Genomic DNA, 15,480 nt, shown 5'->3' on the forward strand with positions numbered 1-15,480 from the left:
TATTTTTCCTGCCACCCCTCATGGCAACTACAGCATGTAACACAAGGACTCTGAAGCATCACCAGGAAGCCAGTTACCTGCCTTGGTGGACCAGGAGTCTGACAGGGCCTAGCAAATCCAAAATTCTCAGGAGCTGGTACCTGTGTTGCTTCTGTGTTTAGCAGCTACAAATGATGCAAAGACTTTGCATGTAAATTTACCAGGTAAATTATTAAAAATTGGAAGAACTGCAGCAGGGAACGTGACCTGAATTAACCCTTAGCAAGCCAGAAGGAGTGCGCTGGAAAGCCGATCCTGCTCTATAGGGGGTGCTGTAGGTGCAGGCAGAAGGCCAGGGGTGGGAGCAGGAGAGCTGAGGCCTGCAGCCAGATGATTTTCCCTGCTGAAGTCAGTGCGGGTATCTCCCCTCCATCATCACCTCCCTGTACCGCAGCTGGCTCAGGACAGCAGCGAAGGAGTTAAGGGCTGGTGCGGGAGAAGGCCGGCTGTCAGGAGGGAGCATGTGCAGTTTGCAACCGCATCCATGCTACGGGTTAGTGTCACTGGAACATTTAATCTTCAGCCGCCGCCGCCTCGAGCCATCCATGGAGGCGAGGAAGACAATGCGCGGCTGAGCGGAGGAGGAGGGAGAGGCAGGAGCGAGGCACAGCGTGGCCGCAGCAGCTGCTCTGGAGCGCTCCCCCCCCATCTCCGTCAGGGTAGGTGTAGGGGAAGCCCGTCCAGGCCTCCCGCAACGGAGCTAGCGGGTGCCGAGTGGGCTGGGGGATGCCGGGCAGGCGTGGGAGCCGGAGGGAGGGCTCTGGAGCCGGGCCGCTGTTGCTTTCGCTTCTCGCTGCGCCGCCTCCGGCTCCGCTTCGCTTCCTCCCGCAAGAGAGGAGTTGGAATGGGGGCGAGGAAGCAACTCCCACCCGGAACAAAGCGGGCTGCAGGGGGGTTGCCCGGGGCAGCGGAAGGCAAACAGCGGGAGCGGGCTGGCCCCTTGTGCGCCGAGCAGGGCGTGCTGGAGCCTGCTGTAGGGAGCAGATGTTGGCAGCGCCGGGGGCTGGACGCCAGCGCCGCTGGAGCGGAGATGCGGGGGGTGGCTAGAAGGAGCCGGGGCCGGCCATATGCTGGGCGCTGGAGCCACACGGACGATTCCGGGTCAGGATCTGGCGCCCTCTCCTGGGAATAGGCAAAGCGTCCGCGTGGGGCATCTGGCAGGCGCTGAGACCCGGCTCCCAGCAAAGGGAAGGAGCCTCGCCTCCCCCGGCAGGCTCTGGCGCTTGTCCGCCCTGGCTGACCGGACAGTGGGACACAGGCAGGAGAGATCCCGGGCACCTGCAGTGTCTGCCATAGGTGCTGGAACTAGGAGGTCGGGGGGGGGTGGGCTGCCACACCCCTGGCTTGAAGTGGGTATCATCATATACGGGGTTTACACTTGGTTCAATGGCTTTCAGCACCCCCAGTATACAAATTGTTTCAGCCCCCCTAGTTCTGCTCTTCCCCTGCGCCTTCCACTGTGCCCTTCTCCTCCCGCCCCCCGGCAGGAGCCCTTCCCCTCCTTCCTTTGTCTCTTGTGGCCGTGAAGAGCCGGGGCTGGCACGCACTGGGGCAGGTCAAGGGTAGGCACGTTTCTCTGTGTGTGTTTCGCGTTCAGCCAGAGGTGATTGAGATGAAGGGCAGGGACCCTTGTGCGATGTACTGGGGGATCCGTGGTAGAGCTGTCTGCACAATGCACATTAACATGGTCTCTTCGGCAAGAAAACGGGTCAGCTTTGACACTCAGCATTTTCTGTAGATTTTGAGACGTTTTTGTTTTGGGAAACAAATGAAATGGTGTTTGAATAGTGTCCATGTGCCCTGCTTTTTCTGAACAGCATGGCTTATTTTTCTCTGCCCCATGCCATTCATTGGTTTGATGTGAAACTAATTTTTCAAAAGTTTTTCATAAGGCTGATTTGGGAATTAAATGTTTTGATTTATTGAAATTAAACACTTCAGTTGACCCAAAATGAAGAAATTTTCAGAATTTTGTTTTTGCAGAAAGTTTCTTCACTTTTTAGTTTTTGTTCCTTTTTCAGAATGGGGGAAAATATTGGAATTCTTGAGGTTCCCACTAAACAGAAAATCTGGCTTTTACCCATCCCTAGTCTTTGGTACTGGGGTTTCTTAAGATACCTTTAGACATTTGTGATGGCTGGGATATTAGGAGGTGGGTTCCCAAGCCCCTGTCTGAGCTAGCGTGTCACACCCAGGCTTCCTCGTCTGGTTTTGGCATACTCTTGCGCTGGACCTCCAAACTTGTGTCACAGAGGAGCTAAGGTTCAAAAGCTGGACCTGCTCTCCCTCCCACCAGAGGCAAGGAAGCTTTTCCAGCTTCTGTATTTCCTTTCAGTTTGTTGCATTGCTTAATAACAGGAGGATCCTCTTCATGGGATGCAAGTTTGTAGAAATTTTGGTGGTGCCCAGAACCCGCCTCCCCAACTCCGCCCCCTCAAACTCCGCCTCCATCTGCTTAAGGCTCTGGGCGGGGTTTCAGGGGGGAGGTCTGGGGTGCAGGTCCTGGGCTGGGGATTAGGGTGCAGGAGGGGTGCAGGCTTTGGGAAGGAGTTTGGGTGCAGGCTCTGGGCTGGTGGTGGGGGTGTAGGAAGGGGTGAGGGGTGCAGGCTCTGGGCTGGTGGTGGGGGTGTAGGAAGGGGTGAGGGGTGCAGGCTCTGGGCTGGTGGTGGGGGTGTAGGAAGGGGTGAGGGGTGCAGGCTCTGGGAGGGAGTTTGGGTGCTGGGTGCAGGCTCTGGGCTGGGGCAGGGGGTGGGTGTGCAGGAGGGGGTGAGGGGTGCAGGCTTTGGGATGGAGTTTGGGTGCAGGCTCGGCTGGGGGTGAGGGTTTAGGAAGGGGGAGGTCGTGCACGCTGGGGCAGCGGATCAGGCTGCAGGGGAATGAGGGTTGGGGCTGAGGATGAGGGGTTCATGATGCGGGGATGCTCAGAGCTGGGGCAGAGGCTCAGGGTGCAGGAGGATGAGGGCTCTGTCTGGGGCTGAGGATTAAGGTGCAGGAGGATGAGGGTTCTGGCTGGGGCTGAGGATTAGAGTGCAGAGGGATGAGGGCTAGGGCAGAAGAGCAGAGTAAGGGCAGCCTGCCTTGCCATTAGTGGATGGCAGGCGCTAGGACCCTGGGGCAGCAGACAGCAGTTCTGCTGGGAGCCGATCTGCGAGCAGGCAGAGACACAGAGGAGGGGGGACACAGGGGGAGGGTTGGAAGGCGGAGGCCGGGACCTGCTCCAGGCAGGGATGCGGCGGGGTGGGGCAGGGCAGGGTACTGGGAGGAGACCCGCAGGGGCCGGGGCCGGGGCCCGATCCAGGCAGGGCCGGGGAGAGACTCAGCTCCAAATATTGCTGGAGCAGGGCACCCGGCCCTGAATATTCCTGGAGCCCGGGCACCTCGAGCCCATATAACTTGCCACCTATGATCCTCTTATTTCCCTCTTGCCGGCTAGACAAGATGGTCCCTCCAGGAGCTGAAATTATTCTTAGGCAGGATGGTGAATTTGATTACCTGAACTGTATTTATCAAGTGTCTGTAGAAGAAATAAAGCCCTCAGAATGCAACATCCTTTCATTTTCATGTATGCAAATACATTAATACTTATACTGCATTGGTCAGGGACTTGATAGCGATAGATGATTCTAAGATAGATAATAAATCCCAAAGGAGAATTTTTTAAAAAATTATGAGTGAGCAGAAAAACAGCACTTGTTACAACGAGACCTCTACTGGCGGCAGCCACTGCAGGCTACAAGTCAGGCAAGCCATTCGCTATGTACCGAATGTTAAGTACATGCTTATGTCCTGTTTACATCAGTGGGATTTAAACCTGAGCTTAAGTACTTCCTGAAGTGGGGTCATAATAAGCTGGTCCAAGATATTCCACACGTAGATGACAGAAGTGAACACGTTCCTAACTGCAATGATACAGTACATTGCTGCTGGGAAAAATGTATTACGCTTCAAAGTGGAGGGGTATGGTGGGGAATCTCCTCCCGGAGCTTTGTTGTACATACAGATGGCCTATTCTGCACTGCTTATGTAGAGGACCCTTCCATTTGAGAGACACTATTACTGTTTTGTAAAAGGGGAAACTGAGGCACTGTCCATAGTAGATCTGGGACTACAACCCAGGAATTGACTCCCATCCCTTGGTTTAACCAATAGTTAACACTGCCTCTCAACAAAGGATAACGGGGCAGGGAGGCTCGCTTATTATTTTTTGTTATTATTGTAGGGCCTAAGAGCTCTAGTCATGTGCCAGGACCCTGTTGTGCTACATGCTGTACACACACAGAATGTTTTGAGATCCTCCTGATAAAATGCTCAAAGAAGTACAAAGTATTAACTTATCTCCCCCTACCCAGGATAAGTGGCATACAGGCACTGGAAAGAATATTTACTTTCTCCTTATTGATATTATCACAGCATGACCGTAAGGGAAGTCAATATTTTTGTATCTATTCTACAGATGGGTGAAAACTCAGGCAGACAGAAAGTAAGTGACTTGCTCAAGGTCGCATGGGGAATCAATGGCAGAACAAAGAATAGACTCTGGGAATCCTGCCTCTTATATCTACGCTGCAATCAGGCATTGTGATTGTAGCACCTGTATATGTGCCTGAGCTAGCTCAAGTAACAATGGCAATGAAGCCACAGCAACATGGACAACTTCATGGGCTAGCTCTGCCCGCCCAGGATCCTACATTTCTACTTGAGTGGCTGCTGACTATGCTGCTGCTCTAGTTCCTCGTGCTAGCTTTGATCTAGCTTAAGTCTGGCTCAGGTATGTCTACGCATGCTGCAGTCACATCTCCCAATTGCGGTGCAGACACTCCTCCAGTGGCTTGCCCTGGTCATAGTGCTATATATAATATAAACGCCAGAACTGACACAGCTAAGGCCCAATTATGACAAACAAGCAAAACACCCTAATCAAACAAAAAACAAATACATCCAGAATAAATGGTTGACCTATTTAATTAATAATGACTTATCATAGCTGTAGTTGTGCCAGTAAGGGTCACATATTGGCATTCTCTCAGTACTGCAGATTATTGTAAAAAAACTCATGGAGGGTCACACAAATGATCCAGGGGCTAGAAAACAAGCCTACAATGTGAGGCTTAAGGAGCTCAGCGTATTGAAGGGAAGGATGAGAGGTGACTTGATCGCTGTGTATAGATGCTTACGTGCAGAATGAGAGAGCTGATCATCAGGGATCCTAGTTTTCTGGGATTAAAAAAAATAAAATTCTCTGGTTTAAAAAAAATAAAATGTATTTTGCATTTTTCCATGATTAAAATGAGATGATGAATTTTAGTTTCCCTAACCACAATATATACAGGTATCAATAAAACATTGTGTGCAACTGTATACAAAGGAACCCCATTTATCTGATGTAATTGGGATTGGGGCCAGACTAGATCATCAAAACTGAAGTGAGCTGTAGCCCACAAAAGCTTATGCTGAAATAAATTTGTTAGTCTCTAAGGTGCCACAAGTACTCCTGTTCTTTTTGCAGATACAGACTAATACGGCTGCTACTCTGAAACCTGTAAAAAATTCAGATAATCCAGAGAGCTTCAGCCCTGCGTGGCGAGGGTTGGGCTGTCAGCCCTGGTTCAGTTAGTAGGGAGGGCTGGATAATGAAGGTGCACATAAACGAGGGTCTTATTCTTTTTATTTTTTCACAATGTGTAAAAACTAAAGATTCTGTGTAAAAATGCAAATTCTGCGTTTTTCCATGGCAAATGGATTTCTATGATCTCTGCTGATCACAGGGGGCTTTTCAACCTTGCTGACAAAGGCATAACAAGATCCGATGGCTGGAAATTGAAGTTAGACAAATTCAACCTTGAAATAAGACACAATTTCCTACTAATGAGGGAAATTAACTATTAGAACAGCTTACCAGGGGAGGTGGTGGGCTTATCATTAAGAAGACATAGGATATCTTTTTAAAAAGATATGCTTTAATCCAGTTTCTGGGAGAAATTCTACAGCCTGTGTATGTAAGGGGGCAGACGGGATGGTTGTGGTGGTTCATTCTGGCCTTGGAATCTGTGACTCTATGAACCATGCATCCGACGAAGTGAGTATTCACCCATGAAAGCTCATGCTCCAATACGTCTGTATGGGAAGTTCTCCATTGCCCTAAACATGCTCATAATATTTGCAACTCTGCAGTAAGACAATGACAATCTCATGCTTCAGGGGCTTCAGCCATTTGCCTGCAGGGGTCAGGAAGAAATGTTTCTTTCTGTAATGCACAATTGTCTAGATGTATTCTGAGGGGTTTTTCCCATCTTCTTTTGAAGCATCAGCAACTGGCCACAGTTGGATACAGAGTGGACCCATGCACTGAAGTGGTACAGAGAATCCTCTATCTTGATGCCTGGCTGGTGTTTTGCTCATATGCTCAGGGTCAAACTGATCACCAGATTTGAGGGCAGGAAGGAATTCCCTCCCCCCACTCACACACACAGCCTAGCCCAGATTGGCAGAGATTTTGGTAAGATGAGGGTTTGCCTTCCTATGCAGCATGAAGCATGGATTGCCTGCTGGATCATCTGGTCATATCTCACCTAATCAATTCCCTGCCATTGCAGGAGCCTCGGGCATTGGTGGCATCTTGGACTCGTCTCCCTGCTTGTGGTGCACATTATTAGTATTATTATATGTATTATCATGGCACCTAGGATCCCATCAGATAAAAGACCCTGTTAGGCTAGGTGCTGTACAAATATAGAGCAGAAAGATAGCCACTGCTCCAAAGACCTTACAGTCTAAGCATAAGACAAGAGACAACAGCAGGATACGGACAGATGGGGTAATAAAAAGAAACAGTGAGACAATATTGGTCAGCATGATCACCAGCAGCCGAACTGTTGTCAAATTATTTGTAGGTATCACAGAAAAGGAGTGTTTTGAAGGAGGATCATAAGTTAGTTTTGCAGATGTTTACAGGTAGCTTCTCCCATACATGAGCAGCAGCATGGGGGAAAGCAAAAAGATGCTTGTTTGAAAATTTAACAAATGGGTGATGGAGGCCGGCTTCCTGGGCTAATCAGAGGGAAGAGTTGACCTTTCAGTACTGAATGAGAGATGATAGGTAGGGTAGGGATAGGTCGTGAAGGGCCTGAAAACTGAAGACAAGCAGCTTGTGTTTGATGTGATAGAGAAGGGGGAGCCAGCAGAGGGATATAGTGAGAGGATGACATGGTCAAAGCAATGGGCTAGGACAGGAGTTCTCAAACTTAATTGAATTGCAACTCCCTCCTGACAAGAAAAATTACTGCTTGACGCCAGGAGCGGAGACTGAAGCCTGAGTCTGCCTGAGCCCCACTGCCCAGGGTAGGGGGCCAAAGAAGAAGCCCAAGGGCTTTAGCCCCAGGCGGGATCCTGTAACCTGAGCCCCACCACCGAGGGCCAAAGGGCTTTGGCCCTGGGCAGTGGGGCTTGGGCTTCAGCTAGGGTTGTCAACTTTCTAATTGCACAGAACTGAACACCCCAAGGCACTGCCCTACCCCGCCCCTTCCCTGAGGCCCCTCCTCTTCCCGCTCCATTTCCCCTCCCTCTGTCACTCGCTCTCTCCCATCCTCACTCACTTTCACCAGGCTGGGGCAGGAGGTAGATGTGCGGGGTGGGGGGGGGGTGAGTGCTCCAGCTGAGGGTGTGTGCTCTGGGGTGGGACTGGGAATGTGGGGTTTGGGGTGCAGGATGGGACTCCAGGCTGGGCCAGGTGGCTGCGGGGTGGAGGGTGTGGGGTCCAGGAGGGCGTTTGGGTTTGGGAGGGGACTGTGGACTGGGGCAGAGGGTTTGGGTGTGGGGTCCTGGTGGCACTTACTGCAGCTTCTAGGAAGCAGCTGCCAGGTCCCTGTGGCCCTTCCAGCATGGGCAGCCAGGGAGGCTCTGGGTGCCACCCCCAGGCCTGCAAGCACCACTCCCGCAGCTCCCATTGGTCACAATTCCCGGCCAATGGGCGCTGCTTAGCTGGCACTCAGGGCATGGGCAGCGCACAGAGCCTTCCTGCCTGTTCATGTGTTTAGGGACCGCAAGGACTGGGCAGCTGCTTCCGGGAGTTGTGCCGGAGCTAGGGCAGGCAGGGAGCCTGTCTTAGCCCTGGGCCCCCGCTGCACTGCCAACCAAATTTTTAACGGCCTGGTCGGCGATGCTGACCAGAGCCACCAGTGTCCCATTTCGACCAGGCGTTCCAGTCAAAAAATGGACCCCTGGCAACCCTAGCTTCAGCTGCACGCCCCAGCAATTCTAATGCCAGCCCTGTCACAACCCACTTTGGGGTCCCAACCCACAGTTTGAGAACCGCTGGGCTGGGAAAATGTCTTTGCAGCAGCATGCTGAATGGATATAAGTGGAGCAAGATTGCATCTCTCAGGGCCAGAGAGAAGAATGTTTCAGTACTTCAAAGATAAGATAATGGGAGCCTGGAAGAACATTTTAGCTGTGTGGATGAATAGCAAAGGCCCTCTCTTAGATATGTTATGCAGAAGGAATCTGCAAGACTTAAACATAGCCTGGATGTGAGGACTTCGAGTAGGGTTCAGCTCAAAGATGATAACCAGGTTATGGGCCTAAGTGACAGGCAGGATGGTGGAGTTGTCTGCAGAGAACAAGAAAGTTTAGTCTCCTGATGACTGGAATGGCTTAGTCTAACCCAAGTTATTGGGCCCAAAACAGAGTGAAATTTAATGGCCTGTGATAGGCAGGAGGTCAGACTAGATAAACAAATGGTCCCTTCTGGCCTTAAAGTCTTTGAAACTATGAAGGCAGATAAGCAAATTTTTCACAGAAAATGAAAGGAAAGTGTCCTGAAAAGATGGCTGCAAAACAGTAAAGATTTGGTAAAGCCTAATGTTTGTGAGGAAGTGAAGGTTATAGTGGCATATAAAAAGGATCTGTTTGTCCTGGCACTAGAGCCATACAAGTAGTAGGGTAGTCGTTATTTCTGTTGATGCTATGTCACCCTCAGGATATTGTGAGTTTCTGGATTTCATTTAGGTAAAAGTCATATTTAAATAAATAAAGTGAAGGGGCTTCCAGTCATGGCTTTTCAATGCCAAACTGCCTGCCACCTTCAGCAAAATAGACTAGAAAACGGTCATGTTAATTAAAAGGCACCAATATTCTTTTCCCCTTGGGTTAATTATTCTGGGGAAACAGAGTCAATTGAGCTGAGTAAGCTTGTTTACCAGTCGGAGTCAGATTGAGATAATTTTTCGTTTCTCCACCTTCCCCTAGTGGAGAGTTTTGTATATTTAGATATGTTCTGGGGTCTTGCATATTTCTTTGCATAAGGCATTGGCCACAGATGGATACAGGATCCTGGCTAGAAAAATGATTGGTTTGTTCTGGTTTGTCAGCTCCTATGTGGACTGAGAGTGAAGCAAGACTCTACAAAGGTACTTTTGGTTTTGGTCTCAACTGAAGTATACTGGGGATGAATTTTAAGCATCCACCAGTGGGAGTTCCACCTTCCAGAGAAAATCCTATCTGTAACAAGAAGGTGAAAGTGGCTATTTTCTTGTTTATTTTCAAAGGAAGGTTTAGCACCCAGGGAGCTAAATATACTGACAATACCTGGGATCCTCATAGCCAACAAGTGAATATATAAAAATGGCCTCATTTTGCTTCTCAGATCTGCTTCCCATAAATATATTTGAGTAAGGTCTGCTGCTTGTATCATCACAACAAATGTTTCCTCCTGTTAGCCCTGCAAGCCCAATACAGGCCTGGTCTACACTACGCTTTTAAACTGATTTTAGCAGCATTAGACCGATTTAATGCTGTACCCGTCCACACTACAAGGTCCTTTATATCGATATAAAGGGCTCTTTAAATCGGTTTCTGACTCTTCCCCACGGAGAGGAGTAGCGCTAAAATTGGTTTACCATATTGGATTAGGGTTAGTTGTGGCCCGCAAATCGACAGTATTGGCCTCCGGGCGGTATCCACAGTGCTCCACTGTGACCGCTCTGGACAGCAATCTGAACTCGGACGCAGTGGCCAGGTAAACAGGAAAAGCGCCTGCGAAAAATTGTTTTCATTCCTGTTTGCCCAGCGTGGAGCTCTGATCAGCACGGGTGGCGATGCAGTCCCAAATCCAAAAAGAGCTCCAGCATGGACCATATGGGAGATACTGGATCTGATCGCTGTATGGGAAACAAATCTGTTTTATCAAAGCTCCGTTACAGAAGATGAAATGCCAAAGTGTTTGGAAAAAAAATCTCCAGCTGCACAGTGCTGCATTGACAAGCGTAATGGGAAGCCAGAGACTCAAATGGACCTCATGGGGAGGGAGGGGGTACTGAGGACTCCAGCTTTCCACAGTCCACAGGAGCTCCGAAAAGTATTTGCATTTTGGCTGACCCCCAATGCCTGTAGAGGTCAAACACATTGTCCGGCGCTGGTTGAATAGCTCGTTAATTTATCCCCTCCACACGTGAAAGAAAAGGGAAAAAATAGTTTCTTGACTTCTTTCAGTGTCACCCTAGTTCTACTGAATGTGCTGGGTAGACGCGATGCTGCAGCAGTGAAGAGCAGTATCCGCTCCTCTCCCCTCCCCGGTGGCAGACGGTGCAATATGACTGATATCCGTCGTCACCATCAGCCGTGAGTGCTCCTGGCTGGTCTCAGGTGAGGCTGGCTGGGCGCGCTCTGGTCATTCCCGTAGATGGTACAGAACGGCTGGTAACTGTCTTCATCTAGCAACTGAGGGCTGAGCCTCATCAGCCCCTCCCTTCCTGTGTAAAGAAATGATTGTGTCTGCCTGGACTATCTTAGCAGTGGCATGCTGGGCTCCTCTCCCCGCCACCGCTTAATGTCGCCTGGACTGTCATAGCCCCAGGAGGCTGCCTCCCCCTCATTTTATCTCACTAAACAAGTCTCTGTTTCTTATTCCTGCTTCTTTATAACTTCATGACACAAAGGGGGGGACACTGCCATGGGTAGCCCAGACAAGGTGGGGAGGAAGGAAGCAACGGTGGGGTTGTTGCAGGGGCACCCCCCGTGAATGGCATGTAGCTCCTCATTTCTACGGGAACTGACACAGATACTGTGCTCTCTCTGATACACTGGTTCTCTAGTACACTTGCCCCATATTCTAGGCAGGACTGACTCCTTTAGAAACCATAAGGAGGGATTGACTCAGGGAGTCATTCCCAGTTTTGCTTTGGTGCCCCTGGCCAATCTCAACCAGGGCACCCATGATAGCAGCAGACAGTACAGAGGGACAGATAAGCATCATCTCATTGCCAATTTACGCCAGCAGCAGACGGTACGAACGATTGATAACCGTCTCTGCTATCATGCAAAAGCAAATGAATGCTGGTGTGTAGCGGGAGTATCGCCTCTATCTGCAGCGTCCAGTACACATACGGTGACTATAAAAAAAAAAAGGCTGAACAGGCTCCATGGTTGCTGTGCTATGGCGTCTACCAGGGCAATCCAGGGAAAAAGGGCGCGAAATGAGTTGTCTGCCGTTGCTTTCCAAGGAAGGAATGACTGAGGACATTGTACCCAGAAACCACGGCGCAACAATGATTTTTGCCCCATCAGCCACTGGGCCTCTCCAACCACGAAATTCTAAGGGGCGGGGAGGACTTGCGGGAACTATGGATAGCTACGGAATAGCCTCCCACAGTGAACGGCTCCAGAATCGATGTAGCCTCGGACCATGGAGATACACAGCCGGAATTAATGTGCTTAGGTGGCCAGCGTGCACTCGACTTTAACCAATCTGTTTTATAAAACCGGTTTATGTAAAATCGGAATAATCCCGTAGTGTAGACGTACCCACAGATGTAGTGGACTGAACTGGAGCCTGTTCTGCTTTCTAAGCCAGCAACAGAGTTATCTGGTCAGTTTCTAGTCTCTCCATTATCCATGATGATGTGTGAGGCAAAAAGACCCAGCTAGTTTCTCACATCCTAGATGAAGGTTGCTGTGCTGGCAGCCAGAAAAAGCACATTCTTTTGAAAACGGAGCCAGCTGGATTTGGAAGTAACACAAGAATGGGCATACTGTGTCAGACCAGTGGTCCATCTAGCCCAGTCTACTTTCTTCTGACAGTGGCTGGTGCCAGGTGCTTCAGAGGGAATGAACAGAACAGGGCAATTTATCAAGTGATCCATCCCCTGTTTTCATGGAGAGAGGATAAATACGATGTCTTTTACAGCACCACTTTTCTGCGTAAATCTGCACTTTAAGGTACAAATACCATCTGTGCTGGACGGTTGTGATAAGAAGTTTAGGTGGTGATTCTATCTGATAGTGAATAGGAAAGAAAGCAAACTGAGTTGAAGCTCTGACTGCAGCAACAGATACTAGCATCTGTGCCAGTTTAGAACAACGTGCCTGTTTCTGGTTGGTTAGCATGCCACATTCCTGTTAACTTCTTTTTAAGTGATACACCCATTGTTGTCTGTTACAAGTCAGAGGTTGTTCATAAACTCAGAGACACCAAACACCTTCCAACCACCCCATCCCACAAAATGCAAAAGATATAGGTAATTTCCAAGGTTGCGTATGTGCATGTTCGTAACTGTTTTAAATATAATATTAGCCTGAAGGGAAGCTGGGCAGCTTTAGAAGTTTCTCTTGTAAACTGTAAATTCCACACTGAGGCCTTGGCTACACTGGCGCTTTACAGCGCTGCAACTTTCTTGCTCAGGGGTGTGAAAAAAACACCACCCTGAGCGCTGCAAGATACAGCACTGTAAAGCGCCAGTGTAAACAGTGCCGCAGTGCGCTCCCAGCTCTGCAAGCTAATCCCCATGAGGAGGTGGAGTACGTTCAGCACTGGGGGAGCTCTCTCCCAGCACTGGCGCTGTGACCACATTCACACTTCAAAGCGCTGCCGTGGCAGCGCTCCCGCAGCAGCGCTTTGAAGTTTCAAGTGTAGCCATACCCTGAGTGGGGAATCAGAACTGGTTCCCATTAGTGGGGGTCAGGGAAGGATTTATGTCATCCTCTGCTTGCGTATTGCCATTGAACCCTGCTAATCAAATCTAGTACAGTAGTTCAGAGCAGCCCCACTCCTAAACCTTCCCTTCCTCCACAATCTTCTTTTCAAGCTCTTCATAAAAGTTGGATTAGCATATAAAGAGGATCTTGTCCATTAAGTCTTCACTGTCATGTGTTATCTTTCCTTCAGTTGCATAAGGCTAGAGAATTAGTGCTCATTAGATCAGCAAGGGTGGGGTAAGCTGGCAAGTCTTGAACAATCAGTGAACTCCTTCCTTGCTGGATCATCCCTCTCAATCTGATATGTTTGTCTAGAATTAAGGCAGCGTCTACCAGAAGTACATATTATAAAGAAGCTCCAAAAATCAAACTTCTGTCCTTGAGTTCTGCTGCTCCATCACTGCTGGTGAAAGAAAAGGGATTCTAAGTTGCTTTGTGCTGTCAAATGATTGCAGTGCTCCACCTCAGAGGTGGCTGCACTTCAGTGGTGCTTGTAATAATCTCTGTATGTGTATCCTGGGTGTAAAATTCAAGGGGAGAAAACTGTAAAACAGCATAAATGGTATAGCTCCATAAATCTTGTCCAAGGTATTGATTTAGATCTATAAAAGCCTATATTAGCCTGGGAGTATAAAGTAGTAAAATCTCATTCCATGGGCAAGTTAGTGATAGAACGGTAAGGGAGATGTCATTTGACTCACAAAATTCTATAGAAGCATAATTTAAATGGTGTCATCCTCTGTGGTGTGGCAGGGGAGATTCAGACAACACTCCCCGCCCCCCCTAGCCTCTCAGCTTCAGGTCCTCCAGTTGATGGAAATTTTAATAATACGATGTTGTCAGAAATGGGTCAAGTTAGGTATCATTCGAAAACCCTTTCTGCATGAACACAATGGTACCAAGCCATGCCTGATAGTGAGAGTAGTTGTGGATGCGCTTAATTATCCCAGAGCCATTCCATTGCTTGATAATTTGGCCTCTTGATAGCAGGTATGAATGAGTCCCTTGTTAGTGGCAGTTTTTCTCTATTTGTCTATTTCTTGGAAAACATCCACCAACCTAGTTCAGCAAGTGTCATAATGTTGGTCTTCAAATGGTAAACTCAGTATATAAATGCCTCCAGTGCAGTTATGACCTCATCAGAGAGACTCTCAGCTGTTCCAAGGACCCTCAGAGAGAAGAGAGAGTCTTTGGAAGCTGAATCAAATGCCTTCCAGTAAGATAATTTGTTCTTCCCAGCAAGTCTTCCAGTAGTGTCACATCTTGAAAGAAATCTGGCAGTGTGGTGGCTTTTAATGGTGTGAGTGATAGGAACACACCTCCTGAGAGAGAGACAGCAATTCTGTTTCCCAGCAGCAGGCACAAAACCAGAATCTTGCAGAAATCTTGGCTAGGGTCTCACAGAGAGAACTAGAATATCTGTATCTTGTGCAAAGATCTAGCACCTTTTTCTGTGGCACTGATGACATGCAAAATAATTTGAGTGTCAGCTTCCTCATGGGAACTATGAAGAAACTCCACTGAACAGAGCAAGGCAGCAGCTTCATTCTGCCATCCAATGACAAAATTCTTGGAGCAATTCTTCGCGTGCTGGAGTATTTTTCCTGTAAGGTATGTTGTTAACTCATCCTTTGTGTGAGCATGAGACAGTAACTTCTTCTCTGTGATGTTGGAGATGTTCATGACGTCAGTGATTTTTGTATTGGACAGGTGCAATATCATGGAGTCTCTTCTTTCTGGTAATATTTTAAATTCATTCTTCTGCATATGTATCAAATGCCAGGTAGACTTTGCCATAGGTCTAATATTTTCTCTTTAGCCTCATAATGAAGTGTGCAGCCAAATCTCAGCCAGTGTTAACAGTTTTTGGTTTGTCAAGAACTTGTACCTCAACCAGACCATCTATGATTCTATGCTGAAAGGCCTTGGGTACATAAGATACTAGTCATTTTGTTAGTAGATGCTGGCTTAGGAGGTCATGCAGGATACATATTAGTTTGCTTTTTGCCCAGCACATATAAATTGTTCTGTCGCATTCGAACATCCATTGTGGTACCATGGAAAACTCATACTTAAAACCTCACATAGATCAAGAACATGCTGAGATCTGGACACAACCAGGAAATGAGCAAACAATGACCTGTCTGTGGTAAGCCATGTAATCGTCCTGCCACACCTTCACTTTGACTTTCTTCTTTGCATTTGAGCACAGCTTTAGTCTGTTTTTGATCAGAGCCCATAGAGTGATGGAGCTTTGGATAATTCTTTGAATTTTGAAGGTTTCATACAAGTGATGACCTGAAGTATCCGTTTGACTGACATCTTTAGCTATTTTATCCCTGAAGACTGCTTTCATCATGATACTAATGAGCTCCTGTCAATCATAGTCAAATAGGTTGCCAGTATGAGTAAACTCATCCTGTAGCTTTAAAATTCCCCCTTCTTGGCATTTAACAATGCCTAATGAGTCTAGAA

General features: G+C 48.4%; 1 protein-coding gene across 4 annotated transcripts in view; it reads left to right on the top strand.

The window, feature by feature from the left end:
- The first annotated feature begins 373 nt into the window (after window positions 1-373).
- The window catches only part of TMEM229B (transmembrane protein 229B), a 61,478-nt gene continuing 46,371 nt past the window's right edge, over window positions 374-15,480 (top strand). For 3 of the 4 annotated variants that reach the window (XM_032774780.2, XM_032774786.2, XM_032774788.2), the window contains exon 1: window positions 374-698. The gene's annotated coding sequence lies outside the window, so the exon portion shown is untranslated. Of the gene's footprint in view, window positions 699-1,454; window positions 1,602-15,480 lie in introns of those variants that run through there. The other variant, XM_032774781.2, reaches the window with a different exon arrangement.

The sequence above is a fragment of the Chelonoidis abingdonii genome, chromosome 4 (genome assembly GCF_003597395.2).
Source record: "Chelonoidis abingdonii isolate Lonesome George chromosome 4, CheloAbing_2.0, whole genome shotgun sequence".
Taxonomy (NCBI): Eukaryota; Metazoa; Chordata; order Testudines; family Testudinidae; genus Chelonoidis; species Chelonoidis abingdonii.